Source organism: Lactuca virosa, chromosome 3 (genome assembly GCF_052849685.1).
Source record: "Lactuca virosa cultivar CGN04683 chromosome 3, Lactuca_virosa_CGN04683_v6, whole genome shotgun sequence".
NCBI classification, from domain to species: domain Eukaryota; kingdom Viridiplantae; phylum Streptophyta; class Magnoliopsida; order Asterales; family Asteraceae; genus Lactuca; species Lactuca virosa.
In genome coordinates, this window is record NC_136428.1 from 259527661 (window position 1) to 259542817 (window position 15157).

The following is a 15157-nucleotide window of genomic DNA, read 5'->3' on the forward strand; positions in this document are numbered from 1 at the left end:
ATTAATGAATATGCCTTCTGGTCCCTGTCTTATGTTCAGTCCAAGGAAAAAGTTAATCGGACCCATTGAAATCATCCCAAATTTAGTCTCCATCAACTTCCGCAATTCAGCCGTTAAGCTAGGATTCATAGAACCGAAGATGATGTCATCAACATAGATTTGGATGATCATTAAATGGTTACCCTCTTTCTTGCGAAAGAAGGTTGGTTCAACCGAACCTTGTTTGAATTTTGACAATTTAAGAAAGCGAGTTAATGTTTCATACCAGGCTCTAGGAGCTTGCTTTAGACCATAAACCGCTTTGTCCAGAATATAGCAATGATCAGGATACTTCACGTTCACAAAACCCGGTGGTTGTTCCACATATACAGTCTCTTCTAGTTCTCCATTCATGAATGCACACTTGACGTCCATTTGAAAAACTTTGAAATTCTTGTGAGCAGCATATGCCAGAAAGATCCGAACTGATTCCAACCTTGCTACAGGAGCGAAGGTTTCTTCATAATCTATACCTTCTTCCTGACAATGTCCCTTAACCACTATCCTTGCCCTATTGCGTATCACATTCCCTTCTTTGTCCAATTTGTTCCGAAATACCCATTTTAATCCAACCACAAATGTATCCTTTGGTGTAGGAATCAGTCTCCAGACTCGGTTTCGCTCAAACTCATTGAGTTCGTCTTGCATAGCTTGTACCCAATCAGAGTGATCAAGTGCATTGTTAACTGTTTTCGGCTAAATCTTGGAGACAAACGAATTAAACATGCAGAATTTTACATGAGAGAGTAGAGCTGTTTGCTTCGCTTTCAGTTGAGAACGTGTAAGAACTCCCTCAGATGATTCACCAATTACTTGAGTTTTCGGATGATCTTTTGTCCATTTTATGAGAGGAGGGTAATTAGGATCATAATTAGGATCCAATTCGGCATTGACTTCTTTGTAAGTCCCCAAATGTGCTTGTGTATCAATCAGATCCGTTTGATGGTGTGGAATCCCAATCAAATGGATGATGTCAGATCAAATAGAAGAGAAGGAGAAGAAGAATAATATGAATCTTGTATGTATTGATATGAATGAAGATCCGGATACAAGATTCACACACACTAACACACACTCTCTTTTTTCTCTCTCTAGAGCACCTTCAAATTCACACACTTAAGCTCCTCTATTCTATGTGTTCATCACTCTACTCCTCACCCCTTACACCTATATTTATACATAAGAAACATGGGCTTGGTGAACATGGGCCGTAAATGGGTTTACGGCCGTAAACCTGTTTACGGCCGTAAACACAACCGTAAACACGTATACGACCGTAAACACCAAGCTGTTTACGGTCCAAGACACAAAAATACATTTTCCTAGAAAAGCAAAGTATAAACCATATTTTTGACCCAACATTCTTCTTCAAGTTCTGACTGAGTGTCGTCGTCATTCATATTACTATTCTCCCCCTCGAATGATGAAACAATTTCAACATCAGGATCAGAATTCTCCCCCTCGATTGGACTTTCATGGTTCATTGTTGGAGATAGGTTCTCCCTCTGGAAAGGCAAATCAGGTTTCTTTAATGTGGACGAACCCTCCCCCTGGAAAGTGGTGCGGTCATTTGTGGGTTCGCTTGGACCTTTGGGTTCTCTAGGAGCTTGAGGTTTGCTTGGATCTTTGGGTTCGGTAGGAGCTTAAGGTTTGCTTGCCATGGCTTTTGCAGCTTCGTTGATTATCTCCTTCAGGTTATCAACCTTTTTATCAGCCGCTTTCGCTTCAGAAAGAATTGCATTCTCCGGTTCATCAAAGAGCAACATGTACTCTTCAAACAGATTTGATATAGGAGCCGTGACTAGACCTGTTTGTGGAAAGATCTCCTCCATTGGACTTTCGCTTGGTTGAAGTTTCTTCACGTAATTGTCAACAAATGTGACATAATAGGTTTCTTCTATCTTCTTTGATCTTTTATTCAGAACCCTATATGCCTTGGAGGTAAGAGAGTAGCCAAGAAAAATCCCTTCGTCTGCCTTCACATCAAACTTGTTTCGATTTTCTTTAGAGTTAAAAATGAAGCACCTAGAACCGAAGACATGGAAGAATTTAACATTAGGCTTGTGATTATTCAGAATTTCATACGGTGTGACAGAAAATCGCTTATTGAGGAAGGTTCGGTTCTGGGTATAGCAGGCAGCAGAAATCGCATCAGCCCAGAAGTACAGAGGTAGAGAAGCGAAGCTGAGCATAGTTCGGGAGGCTTCGCACAACGAACGATTTCGACTTTCAACGACACCATTTTGTTGTGGAGTGTAGGGAGCGGAGAAGTTGTGAGTTACTCCCTTTTCGGCCATAAATTCTTCAAAGTCGTTGTTTTTGAACTCTAACCCATTGTCACTTCGGACATTTCTCACTATCTTTCTCAGCTTTACTTCTTCCTGTTTTATGACGTTTTTGAGTTGTGGAGTTGCTTCTGATTTCTGTTTAAGAAAGAAAACCCAAGTGAAACGTGAAAAATCATCGACAATAAAAAGAATGTACTTATTACCACCAATACTTTCGCTGGCCGATGGACCACACAGATCGATGTGTAGAAGCTCAAGAGGTTCGATGATCTTTACACGTGTAGGATGACTCTTCCGGCTTTTCTTTCCCATTTCGCATGCAGCACACAAATGTTCCTTGTCAAACTTTAGAAGATGCAGTCCTCTCACATGATCACCAAGAACCAGCTTGTTGATGTCTTTGAAATTAAGGTGCGAGAGTCTTCGATGCCATAGCCAGCTTTCATCGGAATGTGCTTTCGTTAGAATACATACAATGGGCTTCCCTCGTATCAGGTTTAGATTTAACGGATACATCTCACCTTTGCGCTGGGACTTCAACGGAACTGTCTTAGTTTTCTTTTCAATGATCTCGGATCCTTCATCATCAAATGAGACCTTCAGGCCAGTACCTACTACCAATTGCAAGACACTTATGAGATTGTGTTGCAATCCTTCCACGTAGGCCACCTTTCAAATGGAAAAATCTCCGTTCGTTATCATTCCATAGCCTTTTATTGTGCCATATGAGTTGTTTCCACACTTGACACAACCACCATCTTTTAGAGCCCGAAACTCCCTCAGCTCTTCCCTTCTCCCTCACATGTTACACGAGCAGCCACTATCAATATACCATTCGTCGTCGAACTACTCGTCACTGATAACCTGCAAAAATTAAGCAGATTTAGGAACCCAAATTTGCTTGGGTCCACGTGAGCTTTTTACAGAACAGGGAATAGCAATAGAAAGATCAACCATATATGTTCGTTTTATTAAAGTGGTTTCGTCTTTCCTTTTGATGGTGAAAACTTTAATTTTGTTAGCTTTTGATTTGTTTGAATCAGATTGTGGAATTTTATTTTGATTCTTAACAAACTTGTTCTCTTGTTTCCTATTGTTAGCTCTCGTCTTCTTCGTTTGCGTTTAGTATTCTGAAACGAGCTTTCCTTTTCCCTTGATATCCTTGTTAGGATTTTTCTTTGGTTGAGAATGAGGAGGTTGGGATTTAGGACCAAAACAGCTCTTTCGGTTCTTGTCACTGCTAGATTTGGGACCGAAACTGCTTCTTCGGTTCGTTTGACTGCAGGATTGACACTGAGTGCATGGATCAGAGTTAGCCTTAGAACTTTCTTTCGCCTTGTGATTGGACGCCTTTTCTATGTAAACATAATTGGGGTTTTGGGAGTGCCAAAATTGCTTCCTTTCATTGAGATTCTTTTGATATCTCCTGTTTTGCTGGCGTTTTTGCTCAGCAAGCTGCTTCTGAGACTTGTGAATGTTTACATTCGGATTTGGTCGTTCTGCACGAGTTTCGCTTGCTTCCTTTTCAGGTTCGCTTTGAATTCCTTTAGTACCACTTGTGCTTGGTACATCAAAGCTTGTTGGCTTGTTGAGTGGTTCTGCCACGTATCTGCCTTTGACCCTCCATGAGGTTCTTTCTGATAAACCGACAGTTTCGTCTGCATTGTCAATTGGAGCGGACCAAAAATAATCATCACAGCCGCCTGCATTGTCTTCGTTTACTATGGTTGTAAGTTCGGCGGTGTGTTTCTGAGTAACTCCTATTGTAGTGTATACCTGGTTTGGTACTGTTTGTACCTTTTGATATACCACAACCTTCTCTTTTAGAATTTTGACTTTGTCCTGGGATATCCGAGCGAACTCAACTGAATTTTCAGATATAATACATTTGGTGGGTTCGCTTTTGACAAATTCTGAACAGTCAACCACATCCTCTACAGATATTTCACTCATATCACTGTCCTCGTCAAATTCAGAAGTGTTTTCCACATTTATCTTGTTTTTTGAACTCAACTTGGTACTTAATGAGTCAAATTTCTGCATGGTTTCGGTCTTGATTTTTAATTTATCATTTTCGTCCAATAGGTTTTTAAGCATGTCCTTATGGTCTTTGGACTTGATAAAGGACTCGATTTTGTCCAGACCGAATCTGTAGGCGTCAGAAGTTTCTTCTGATGAGACAATTGATTCACACTTATAGCAATCTGCGTCTATTTCGTCTTCCTTTAATTCAAGGAAAGGCAAAATCTTTTTGTGAATCTTATCTCCAATCTCACAATTCAAATACAACTGAGTAATATTGAAATAAAGACGTTTAGCTATTAAGCAAAAAATGTTCCTTTGTTTCAAAATCTTCAAATTATTACGTTGTAAATAAATTATTTCGTCTTTCGCCCTAACTAACTCCACTTCCTTCTGATCTATCCATATCCTCCTTTCCTCACTCTTTGAAGACACCCTGCTGATTTGATCAGTTAGGTTAGAATTTGCCAGGCGATTTTGTTTTAGACTACCACTTAAACTAGAAAACTTGAATTTTAATTCATTTAGATCCTTTTCATAGTTAGTAACTGGTATTTTCAGTGATTTGAGTATAGATTGTACCTTCTTGATCAACTGATCACATTCGTTGATCTGCTCACCCGTTGGTTTGGCAGCGAAGCATCTGTCTTCTCTTTCCTTCGCCTCATCAGATCCGCCATCCATTGTGTAGCCTCTCATTTGTGATACTCCAGCAGTCACCATTAAGCACCTTCCAGCAAACTCAACACTATCTCCCTTCGCCACAAAAGCTCTGCCATGCGAGGGCTTGCGGACTTCTTCATCTTCGGAGTCGGTAGACTAGACCTCTACTCCTCCGAACTTATCATCAACTAAGTTCTCCTGCACAATCAAAGCATTCATAGAATTGTTAGAGGTTTTCTTCTTCTTTATTTCTTCCAGTTTGCGTAGGTGATAGGCTTCATCATCTTCTCCATCCTTCTTCTCGGACAGCTTTCTCAACATAAAATCTTTGGCAATGTGATTTTTGCCATGACAGAAATTGCAGTCATATCCGGAGTCACCTACAAGCTTGTTCTCCTGCTTTGCTTCTTCTTGCTGAGGAACGTTTTTAACCTCCTCTTTCGCCTTTTCGGAACTGTAGCTCCCTTGCCAGTTTCGGTTCTTGGAGGTGGGAAACTTTTTGCGAGCAAACTTCTTGGGATTGGAGATCATTAATGCATATTCATCATTTGTCAGATCACATTCAGAGAGATCCAACTCTTCTTCTTCTTCAGCCATGTTCTTGCCCTTTGAGAGAAGGGTCAAAGATCCCATACTAGACACCACCTTCGTTTCCTTAGTCACTACACTTTCATGTGACTTGAGTATCCCCACAAGCTTTGCCAACGAATAGGTTTTGAACTGCTCATGATCTTTCACAGTCGAAACCACAGCCATCCATTCGGGTCTTAGGCCGTTCATAAAAGTGACCTTCTGTTCGATCACTTCTCTTCCAATTCCGTGCTTGATCATCTTACTGAGAAGATGATTGAAACAATCGAATGCCTGAATGAGTTTTTCTTCTTGCTTTTGCTTGAAGTCACCAAGTTAAAAAGCAGAAGAGTTTGAATTGAATGCTCCAGATCCTCATCGGTGGAATATAGCTCCTTAAGCCTATCCCAGATTTGTTTTGTCGTCGTGCATGAACTGACCAGACGAAAAGTATCCGATTGCAAGGCAAATCTGATCATCCTCATAGCTTTAATGTTGCTCATCAGTTTGTCCTTCTCATCTTGAGGAACTTTCTCTATGTCGATCATCAGCTGATTGTACTCCTTTTGAGTTGTGATGACTTTATTAGTTCCAGAGTGAGCAAACGGACCCAAGGTGATAGCTTCCCAGATTAGATACCCATTATCCACTGAACCAAGAACATAGTCTTCAAAGTGATGCGTCCAGACTTCATAATCTTGAGTGTATAAAATCGGGATTCTCGTAGTAGATCCGATGCTGTTGGATATGTTGATGGGGTTTGTTTGTGAATCTTCGTGAGACATGATGACCTGTTTTGAATATCTGTCAAGAACCAGACTTGTAAAGGTTGAATTAGGGTTTTATCAAAAATGTGGAACAACGTCAATAAATGAGATGACGGCTCTTGCTCGGAAACCCTAAAGAGATTCTTCCAACAGAAGAGATGTGTATGAATTACACAGCCTCCTGCTCTGATACCAATTGATGAGAAATAAATTCTCTAAGATCGTTTAGATTCTTAACAGATTTAGACAAACACAATAAAAGCAAAGAACACACGATAAATCAAACAAGAGCTGAATGATTAATATGCTCCACCTCAGAAGAGCTCGATAAAGAACTTCGATTGTAGATGTGTGCTAGGGTTACAGTACAATGAAGGAATAATGATTATCAAAAGCGTGCAGAGAACGATGCATGCATGCATCTTATATACTAAACCCTAATGACATAAACACGGCTGGACAGGCCCAGTACCATGATAATTATGGACCGAGGTAACAGGCCCAATGACACAACTCTTAGACCCAACAAACACATACAACACGAGTCACAAAGACTACAAGCACATAACATATCCTAGTGTCCTACAGTATAGTAAGCAAACTTACCTCAGTCTACTGTCAGTCAAACAAATGATCGGGCTGCTGAACCGGAAAATCCCCGCGCTAAACAATCAAATAAAACCCCAATTAATAAGTGGGCCATAAACCATAACTTAGAATCTAGTTCATTTGTCCAACACCCAGGGTAAAAGACCATTTTACAATTTCCTCACTTAGCCTAATAACTGATGCCCAACCCAATGGCACTAAAATCCCAATATGGCCCAAATTCCTAAATGATACTCAAAGCCCATTATGGGCCCAAATCCAAGAAGGCCTAAAGCCTAACAATGACCCAAACTCAAAAGGACTAGTGGCTCAACAAGGCCCAAAACCCTAATAGTCCAAAATGGCCCAAATCGCAAATCCCAAGACCAGGCCTTGGTATGATGCGCGTACCAGACGTACGTCCGGCGTACTAGGTTGCGTGCCAGATCGAGGACTCGGACGCGTACACTTGCATACGCGCCCATTAAGCACTTTTTCCTTAAGTGCTTAATGCTTGCATTCCAAACGTCCATATTATAGATCCAAGCCTTGTGGAACATCTTAATTTATAAAGTCCTTAACTTAGAGCCTTTACATGGCTCAAATGATCCCAAACCCTAGATTAAGCATTCTACTTTCACTATATGGACAGAAACACATGCATGGTTGATCAACAACCATCAAGATGCTAACTTTATGGACTAGGGAGCTCAGAAACATCAAGAGAAGCAACTCCTAACTTCTGGAGTGGAAGAATTCCCACTAGATCTCATTCATGGGACCAAAATGACCAAAACTCCATAAAGACTAGATCTAATCATACAATGAGCAAGTTCCAAGATTTATACCTCAATGAAGTTGGAAATGATGAGCGGAATCTGGATCTACAAGCTCTCCTTTGATCAAAGCTCCTTCCTCTAAGCTCTTCCTCCTCAAATTTCACCAATACACACTAAAACACACACAAAGAGGGTCAAATCTTCTTAAGATGTGCTAGGGGTTTCGAAATGGGGCTCAAAGGGAAATGGATGCTGAAAAATGAGAGGATCATGGGTCATAATGTTACTTAAATAGGGTCCAAACCCTAAATATTAGGGTTTATCCCCTGGGAGCGTACGCCCAACGTACCCCCATTTTTTCGAAAATGGGAAAAATGCACCCTAAGGACCAAACTTAAAAACTATTTACACCTCAAAAATGAAAAGTACCTTGAATCGGGTGTTACACTAGGCCTAAACTGGGTTGGTTCAAGACCTGACCATCTCCTCATATACAAAGACCGGACAACCCAATTTTATGTGACATCAATGGGTCTTATGACTACTTGCACTTAACATAAATAAACCAATATTACCAAAACAGGTAAGGAACTTTGGTTTTTATCCATATTTAGGTAACCATGTTTTTTTCATACATATTTGACCAGTAAACTTGTTTGACATGCTCATAATAGGGTAGTGTTACCACTAATTACCAGTTATATTACCTTATTTTGAACACGTCAAATGAGTTCAATGGTCAAATGTGTATGAAAAAAACATTGTTACCTTAATGTGAACAGAGACCAAAGTTCGTTACCTTTCTAATTCATTAACCCTTCAAAGAATCAATCTTGTCTAACAGTTACAAAAATTGATAACAACTGTTGGTTTTCATAATTCCTTTAGGAATGAATAAAGCAGAAATTGACATTTTCATCTAAGAACTCCAAAACTATTTTACAATTCCATCAAAGATATTTGGTTCTATAACCAACATAATTTAGTATCAAATTTTATTTTAAGAAGTAAATCAATTCACTTTTTTAAATCGAAACTCGACTGTAAATTGAGATGTATGTATTAATAACCTCAAACAAAACCACAAAAATCAAAATAGTAGATAATGAAGGATTTTTGAAGAATGTTATTTTGTAGAGTAAATTACACGAATGGTCCCTATGGTTTGGGGTAATTTGCACATTTGGTCCCTAACTTATTTTTTTAACTCGGAAGGTCCCTACTGTTTGCTTTTGTTGCGCGCTTAGTCCCTGTCTTACCTAAAAAGACTATTTTGCCCTTGATTTTTTAATTTATTTAAATAAACATACCCTCAACCCCACTTCCACATCACCTTACATTGCCTTACATATCCCACCTTATTTAAATAAATTAAAAAATCAAGGGGAAAATAGTCTTTTTAGGTAAGACAGGGACCAAGTGCACAACAAAAACAAACTGTAGGGACCTTTCAAGTTAAAAAACAAGTTAGGGACCAAACGTGCAAATTACCCCAAACCATAGGGACCATTCATGTAATTTACTCTATTTTGTAATATCCAATGAAAGGTGTGATTTTATTAATTTATAAACGTTACTTTTGTAATCTGCTAGATATGAACGGGGATGGTAGCAAGGGGAGTAGGAGACATGGTTTACAAAAGGAGTTCGAAGCACTACGATTCAAATCACAATTCATTGATGGCATCAACTAAACATGCATGTCATGTCGTCTCATAGGACCAATTATCAAATGATATGATGGGTCAAGGGATGGGACCAGACAACCATGCATCTAATTTACATGTGAAATCCAAATCATACACATGGATTCGAAGTTATGGTGCATCTTATTCTAAAGAAATTTATTACTCTAAAACTTAAATTCATTCAATCAATTGGGGTGATTAAATATAAAACTAAAGATAATATATGGAAAAGATAAAAACTAATATGGAAAGGATAACAACTAACTAAAGATTAAAAATAAGAGATAATAAACGAAATCATTTACTCCCCCTCAATTTGGAGCATGTAAATTGCATATGCCCAACTTGACCAGTAAATCCTTTAGTCTGACAGTACTCAAGGCCTTTGTAAAAACACCAGCCAATTGTTCTTTTATGTTTATATAAACCGGTTGTATCTCCTGAGACTCAACTCGTTCCTTGACAAAGAAACAATCCATTTCTGCATGCTTAGTTCGTTCATGGAAAACTGGATTGTTAGCAATGTGTCTAGCTGTCTGATTGTCACAAAAGAGTGAAGTAGCTTTAGTGGGTGTCACCTTCAAGATTTTAAGTAACCAACGAAGCCACAGAACTTCACTAACTACATGTGTCATTGCTCTATACTCTGCTTCAGCAGAAGAACGGGAAACTATCGTTTGCTTCTTTATTTTCCAAGAAATTGGCGCTCCTCCCAAAAGGATCAAGTATCTAGTGCGTGACCTTCTTGTGAAAGCACACCCTAACCAATCAAAATCACAATAGGCTACAAGTTTAGTACCTCCATCTTTGGGCAAAAGAATACCCTGACCAGGTCTTGCCTTAAGATAGCGCAAGAGACACATGGCCACATCCATGTGTTTTTGTATTCGATCAGAAACAATCTAACTTAACAGATTTACAGTATATGCAATATCTGGTCTTGTAGCATGCAAATACAATAAGCGACCAACTAGCCTTTGAAACTGACGTGCTTCAATCTTTGGACTATCTACACACTAATCCAATTAAAGATTTTGGTCAATTGGAAAAGAACTTGGCTTACATCCCATCATTCCACTATCTTTTAATATGTCAAGAGTATACTTTCTCTGACTAATAACCGTCCCACTCAATGTATTAGTCACTTCAATTCCCAAAAAAAATATTTTAATGTGTAACATCCCGATTGCCAGGTATAAGATTTATGGCTTAAAAGGTAATTTTCCCTTTTGAACTCGTCGAGTTGAAGGCCTCAACTCGATGCGTTGGTAGCTTCCCAACTCGATGAGTTGGTGGCTGATTATAAAACCCTAATTTTTAGGGTGTTGCACCATATTTAAAGGTAGTATGGCCTTTGGATGGCCTCCTTATCCATCCCCTCTGTCCAGGAAACCCTAGTTCGTGCATTTTCTCTCATTTTCGTGTGTGTGTGAGCTTGAGGAGTGTTTCTTGGTGTTATTTTGGAAGGAGTTTGGAGTTTGAAGAAGCTTGATTGAGAGGAAGGCTGTAGATCCGGGATTTTCTCTATTGTTGCAACCATTTTGGGGTATAAAATTGAAACCTTGACCATTTATTGCTTAGATCTCCTCCTTGGAAGTTTATTGTCATTTTGGAGTCATTCTTAGGTTTGGTCATTTCTGGAAGTTGCCACTTCAGATCTGGGAATTTTGTGGCATCTTTGGGCTTAAAGTTTCAAGCTTTATATAGATCTAGGCTTCCTTCATGTTCTAAGTCCTTTGTTAAGTCATTTTTTAGCAGTTTAGCCTCTTGGTGTCATGCATGGATGTAAAGTTAGCAACTTTACGTGGTTTTTCAGCTCTTGGGTACCAGATCTGCATTATTGAGCGTTAGAAGGGATGAATGAGTTAAGATGGGAAAACTCGACGAGTTGTTCTGACAACTCGGTGAGTTGAATCGGGGTTTTCCCGTTTTTCTGGACAACTGTAGGAACTCGACGAGTCGTCCGGAGGACTCGGCGAGTTGGCTCGGACTTTCCCCGTTTCTCTGAGTACTGAAGAAACTCGACGATTTGACATGTGCACTTAACGAGTTGGGTCAACATGGACTGTTGACTTGACTTTGGCCATGGTTGACCAAGTTTGACTTTGAGGGCATTTTGGGTATTTGGAGGTTTTGATAGAATGGTCATATGGTGGTTGTAGGCTGTTGAGTCCGAAGCTGAATTTTGGAGTTGGATTTTTCCCGTTCAGCTCTACTTGAGAGGTGAGTTTTCCTCACTGTACTTATGGGTCGAAGGCACCAATGCCGACCCTGTTGGATTGTTATCCTGGTTTCTCGTATGCATGTTGCGATAGTAGTCTGTTAGATCGATATGATGGTAGATAGGATGATGCTATGCTTATTGATTTGTATGATCTGCGCTTGCCTGTTAGTTGATTATGTGTTTATGAATTATGTATATGTCGACATGTGTTGTGTGGTTGGGTTGAGGCGGTCCTGCTTTGTGCTGAAGGCCAACATACCCAGGGCGGTCCGGATAGACTGAAGGTCCTGCGAGGCGGTCCACTCAGGCCGAATGCCCGACGAGCGATCCGGATAGGCTGTAGGCCCTACGAGGTGGTCCAGTCATGTCGAAGGCTCGAGAGCGGTCCAGATAGGTTGTAGGCCCTGCGAGGTGGACCAGTCAGGCTGAAGGCTCATTTATGCATGTTGCATTTGTTGTATTTTGTAGTGGTATTTTGGGGGAACTCACTAAGCTTTGGGCTTACAGTTGTTGGATTATGTTTCAGGTACTTCCGAGGATCGTGGGAAGGCGAAGGCGTGATCGTGCACATCCTCATGTTTTTGTTTCACGATTTTGGGATTTCTCTGATATGAATCTTATTTTGGAAATAGCTTGTAAACAATGATGATTTTGGAATGTTTTAAAAGTTTAAATTTTTCACGAATTTTATGAGTGTTACGTAATGAACCTAAATCTTTGATACTAAATTTCTTATCAAGATAGGTATTCGTTTCTTGTATTTTTGTTGTGTCGTTTCCCGTGGTTATCTCATCATCCACGTAGATTAGGGCAACAAAAAACATACTACCCTTTTCATAAACGAATAAAGATGCATCTTCATGTGTTTATTTGAAGCCTAACCTTGATAATGACAGAGTCATTTTTTGATACCATTCGTGTGAAGCCTGGCAAAGACCATATATAGACTTCTTTAATTTACATACCCTTGTATCTACTTCGTTACCAAAACCCTCTGGAATTTTCATATAAACTTCTTCTTCAAGCTCTCCGTGTAAAAATGCATTGTTGACATCAAGTTGTTGAACAACCTAACCTTTCTTCGTGGCTATCGCTAGCAAAGTTCTGATCGTGACAAGCTTGGCCACTAGCACGAAGGTATCATGAAAATCTACCCTTTCCTGTTATGTGTATCCTTTCGCCACAAGTCGAGCCTTATACCTTTCAACTTTTCCATCGGGCTTGTATTTTATTTTATACACCCATTTGGAATCAATTGCGTGTTTCCCTTCTAGTAGATCTTCAAGTACCAATGTCTTATTTTCTTCTAAGGCCTTTATTTCATTCTTCATTGCTTCTTTCCACTGCTCACATTGTGCAGCCTGTTTAAAACACTTAAGCTCATCGCTTGTGCTGATGGCTGCTAGAAAGGCTTTGTGTTTATTAGAAAAAATTTCATATAAAACATGATTAGCAATAGAATTTACCGTGGAGTAGATTTGATTGTATATGGGCTTTGTAGGGCCTATCCACGGAGGCATGTCAACCACAAAGTCTTCAAACCTCTTTGGTTGTGTTCTAGTTCTTCTTTCCCTTGAAATATTTTTCATTTTCTGGCCTTCAAAATCTGTTTCACTTGAAAAACTTGGTTCTTCCATGGTCCGATCAGGAATTGGTTCACTATCATCAATGGTGACAGTTTCGACATTAACATTTCTAAGACTTTCTTTGTTATTGTAATTTACATCCGCGTCTTCATCAAAGAACTCGTTAAGCATGCTTTCATCTTCATAATCGTCTTTAACCTTTTATGTTTGAGCTGCCGAAAATGGATAAATTTTTTCAACAAACCTTACGTCTCTAGACATAGTTACTTTTCTATTGTTGATGTCAAACACTTTGTACCCCTTTTGCCCTTGTGGATTGCCAAAGAAAACACCATGTCTCCCCCTCGCTTCAAACTTATCTCCTTTCGTTTCTGTGTTCCTTACATAAGGAAGGCATCTAAATACTCTCATGTGTGCATATTCTGGTTTCTTGCTAAAAAATACATCAAAGGCGTCTTAAATCCTATTACCTTAGAAGGCAATCTCTTAATTATATAAGCATTTTTCATCACACATTCTCCTCATAGTTTAGTAGGAAAATCGGCTTCAAATTTCAATGGTCTAGCAGTTTCAAGTAAGTGAAGATGCTTTCTCTCGACCACACCGTTCTGTTATGGTGTGTGAGGGCAAGAACTTTCAAGCATTATCCCTAGTTGAGCAAAAAATTCAATCATAGCACCTAAAGTTAATTCACCACCATTATCACTCCTTATTCTCTTTACGTTCTTTCCAAACTGAGTTTTGACCATGTTGCAAAAATTCATCAAGCATTTACTTGCTTCATGCTTATGTTTAATGAGAAATATCCAAACAGTCATAATGAAATCATCTACAATGGTGAGAAAATAACAAGCTCCACATAATGAAGGTGTTCGATAAATTCCTCAAATATCACAATGCAACAGATCAAAGCAATCACTTGTTTTAATAGAGCTATGATAAAAGGGTAAGCGAGTATGTTTTGCCTTTACACATGATTCACACACTTTATTTTTCAACTCAAAAGAAAAACTAGCTAAAAGTTCTACTTGATGTAATTTTGCTTCAGAAGCATGTCCTAGCCTTTTGTGCCAAATAGATGAATCTAGTGTCATCTTCATCGCCTTTCTCGTTAACATTCTCATCCGATATAGACCATTATCACATTTCCCTGCTCCAATCAAGATCCTCGTCTGCAAATCATGTGCAATAAAGAAATCCGGAAAAAATGTTATATAACCATTTAGATCCTTTTTCATTCGACTAACGGATAATAAATTGCAGTTAAACTTTGGAATGTATAAAACTTTGGCAATCTTGACTCCATTAGGTAAAACCAAATTTCCTTTTCCTTTCACTGAAATATAATCACCATTGGGTATGATGACCGGTGGCTCCGCATCATATATATATGATTATATATATATATATATATATATATATATATATATATATATATATATATATATATATATATCCCTCTAGAAGATCATAATGTCACGTTATGTGCTCCATTGCACATGTGTCAACAATCCAAGTACTAGTTTTATCGATTTTACCTACCATGTTAGCCACATTATTTTTGTCTTCCTTGTTAAAGTGTTTAATAAGTTTCTGGTACTGTTCACTCATGAGTCCGGGTATAGGGCTTGATTCTGTATCTGCCAAGGTTGCCTTGTATTTTCCCTTCCCCTTCTTGCCTTTACCTGGCCACCACTCCAGGTAGCCAATATTCTTGAAACACCCATGCTTATTATAGCTATTTTTACCACTGAAACTGCAATGCTCGTACTTTGTTACAGTTTTCATTCGTTGAACATTAGGCTCAATCGTCGTTTCTTTCCTACTTTGTGCAAAGATTTGGAATGTTGCAACCTCTTGGATTGGTTTCTTCGTTGTTGGGATTGTTCTTTGTTGTTTATCTTTAGAAACAAGATTATATGCAGTACTAAGAGTAGGAGTGG